We start from the raw sequence: 3950 nt of genomic DNA, 5'->3' as shown, positions 1-3950 counted from the left end.
GCCACTTAGGCCATATGATCCAGCTGATCCAATGGTGATAGAAGTGTCAGTGGTTCATAGAGATGCTGTTTGGAGCCTCTAGCAGGCTTCTCTAGGAGAATCACAATGCAGGTCCTTAGGAGTTTGGAGTTAATCCTTACCATACTCTGCATATTACTACTCTCCTTTTGAGAAACAGCTTTTGTCCTGCTATCATGCCTTAGTAGAGACAGAATGCTTAACCATGGGCCACCAGTTTATCATGCGACTTGAGTTACCTATCATGAGTTGGGTGTTGTCCGGCCCACAAAGCCACAAGGTTGGGTGTGCACAGCCAAACTCTCTCATAAAATGGAAATGGTATCTATGAGGTGGGGCTCGAGCAGGTCCTGAAAGCACAAGTAAGTTACATGAGGAAGTGGCCCAAATTCCCATGGTCCCCACTCCTGCCACATTACCTTCTCTTTCCCAGCCCACAGCTATGGCCTTATGGGGAGTTCCTTACAATCAGTTGACTGAGGAAGAGAAAATTCAGGCTTGGTTTACAGAGGTTCTGCACAATATGGAGGTGCCACCTGAAAGTTGACGGCAGCAGTGCTACAGCCCCTTTCTGGGATGTCCCTGAAGGACAGTGGTGGGGGGGAAATACTCCTAGTGGGCAGAACTTTGAGCAGTGCACCTATTTGTTCATTTTGCTTGTAAGGTGAACTGGCCAGAGATGCACTGGTATACTGATTCATGGGCTTTGCTAATGGTTTGGCTAGATGGTCAGGAACTTGGAGGGAACATGATTGGAAAATTGGTGACAAAGAAGTCTGGGGAAGAGGTATGTGGATAGGCCTTTCTGAGTGGACAGAACTCCCCAGAGGATGACTTCAGCAGAGGAATATTTTAATAATCAAGTGGATAAGACGACCTGTTCGGTAGACTCCAGTCTCTTTCTTCAGCCACTCCTGTCATTGCTCAATGAGCTCATGAACAAAGTGATCATGGTAGTAGGAACAGAAGTTATGCATGGGCTCAGCAACATTGACTTCAACCTACCATGGCTGACCTGGTCACAGCCACTGCTGAGTGCCCAGTCTTCCAGCAGCAGAGACCCACACTCAATCCTTGATATGGCACCATTCCCTGAGGTTCAGCCTGCTACCTGGTGGGAGGTTGATTACACTGGGCCACCTCCATCATGGAAGGGGCAGCATTTTTTTTCTAACTGTAATAGACACATTCTCCAGATTGGATTTGCCTTTCCTGCACACAATGCTTCTGCCAAAACTACCATCCATGGACTTACAGAATGCCTTAGTCACCATCATGGTATTCCAGACAACATTGTTTCTGATCAAGGAACCCACTTCACAGCAAATGAAGTTAGGAAATGGGCACATGCTCATGGAATTTTCTGGTCTTACCATGTTCCCCATCATCCAGAGGCAGCTGGATTGATAGAACAGTGGAATGGCATTTTGAAGACTCAATTATGGCCCCAACTAAGTGGCAACACTTTGTAGGGCATGGGGCACTGTTAGTCAAGAGGCTGTGTATGCTTTGAATCAGTGTCCAGTCTATGGTGCTGTTTCTCCCATAGCCAGGATTCATGGGTCCAGGAATCAAGGGGTGGAAACAGGAGTGGCACCACTCACTATCACTCCTAGTGATCCACTAGGAAAATTTTTGCTTCCTGTCCCTGCAACCTTAAGCTCTGCTGGTCTACAAATCTTAGTTTCAAAAGGAGGAGTACAACCACCAGGAGACACAACAATAATTCCATTCAACTGGAAGTTAAGACTGCCACCTAGCCACTTTGGGCTTCTCATACCTCTGAATCAACAGACAAGGAAGGGGGATTACTGTACTGGCTGGGGTGATTGATCCTGACTATCAAGGGGAAATAGGACTGTACCTACCCAATGGAAGTAAAGAAGAGTTTTTCTGGAATATAGGAGATCCCCTAGAGATCTCTTAGTATTACCATACCCTGTGATTAAAGTCAATGGAAAACTGCAACAACCCAATCCAGGCAGGACTACAATGACCAAGAAGCTTCAGGAATCAAGGTTTGGGTCACCCCACCAGGCAAAGAACCACAGCCTGCTGAAGTGCTTGCTGAGGTAAAGGGAACATGGAACAGGTAGAGGAAGAATGTAGTGATAAATATGGAGTACAACCATGTGACCATTTACAGAAATGAGGACTATGATAGCATGGATATTTTCTCCTTGTTTTGTTATGAGTATGTTTGTATTTGTCCATAAAGCAAATATCTTTGTTTTCTTCTCTGTCTTATCCCCTTATCTTATGCCATAAGCTGTATTGTTCATTTCATAGTATTTAAGTTATAAGAAATCTAGTTTAAGAGTGAATGTTACCCAAGGACTTGCACCCTATTCTGGAGAGATTTAGTGCATTTCTGGTTGTATGCAGGACAGCTGCGTATTGTTAGTCAAAATGTATGTCTGTTACTATGTTTTGTTTAGAGATTAAGTATGGTTTAAGGTGATGTGTATAGCTGCGAAGTTGACAAGGGGTAGACTGTGATGGTTAGATTCAGGTGTCAACTTTGTCAGGTGAAGGTGCCAAGGTGTCTGGGCAAGCAGGCACTGAGCTAAGCATTACTGCAAGGAAATTTGCAGCTCGTTGATAAACCAGAATGCTGGTTTATTAAATCATCAGTCAGTTGACTGTATCTGTGACTGACTACATCAACGAAGGGTGTGTCTTCCACAAGGAGAGAATTCAGTCAGCTGAATTTAATCCTATCAGTTTAAGACTTTTAATAGAGAAGAGAGAAAGACGCTTCATTTCTTCTTTGGCTAGCCAGCATCTCCTGGGGAGTCCATCAAACACCTTCATCGGAGTTGCCATTTCACTGCCTATCCTATGTAATTTGGACTCATGCATACCCACAGTTGCGTGAGACACTTTAATAAAATCTCATTTACAGCTATCTCCTGTTGGTTCTGTTTCCCTAGAGAACTCCAACTAATGCAGTTACTGTTTGCATTGTATATGTTTCTCCATCTTTTCGCCTTCAACCTACTTGTGACTTTGAAATTAAGGTGAGTCTCTTATAAACAGAATATAGTTGGGTGATGCTTTTTATTCATCCTGCCTATCTCTGCCTTTTGACTAGAGAGTTTAATTCATTTACACGTAATTTAGTGATTGATAATGCAAGACTTCTGCCATTTTGCTATTTTGTCTTTGTAATTCTTATACCTTTTTGGCCCTCAATTCTTCCCTTGATGCCTACTTTCATATTTATTTGTTTTTTTTGTTTTGAACCATTTGGAGTCCCTTCACCTTTCTTCCTGGCTTTTTTTGTTTTTTTTTTTTTTCTTATATTTTCTTTTGGTTACCATGGAGCTTTAATTTAACATAATAAATCTATAGCAATCACATTTGATTAGATAACAACTGAAATTCAGTAGCATACAAACACTGGTCCTGTACTCCTCTGTTCCCCCAGCTTTTTGTTGAACTTGTTACAAATTATATCTTTATACCTTTTACATACCAAACCAGAGATTCATTAGTTTTTATGCATTTGCATTTCAGTGCCTGTAAGAAGTATGAAGTGGAGTTTCATACCAAAAAATGCAATACATTAGTACTGGCATTTATAATTACCCATTGGTTATCTTTATTGGAGGTCTTTATTTCTTTATGCTGCTTTGAGCCACTGTCTAACGTGTTTTCCAGTCAATCTGAAGAGCTTCCTTTAGCGTGGCTTGTAGGGCATGTCTAGTGGTGAAATCCCTCAGTTTTTATTTATTTGGGAATGTCTTAATCTCTGCCTCGTTTCTGATAGGCAGTGTTGCCAGATATAAAATTCTTCACTGGCAATAGTTGTCTTTCAGTACTTTAACTATTTTATCCCACTGCCTTCTTGCCACTGTGGTTTCTGATGAGAAATTGTGGTTTAGTAATTTTTTGTGCATAACACATTGCATTTCTTTTGAAGATTTCAG

This window comes from Choloepus didactylus, chromosome 7, assembly GCF_015220235.1.
Source record: "Choloepus didactylus isolate mChoDid1 chromosome 7, mChoDid1.pri, whole genome shotgun sequence".
In the NCBI taxonomy this organism is placed as follows: Eukaryota; Metazoa; Chordata; class Mammalia; order Pilosa; family Megalonychidae; genus Choloepus; species Choloepus didactylus.
The sequence above is the reverse complement of the archived record's forward strand: the minus strand, read 5'-3'. Positions refer to the sequence as shown.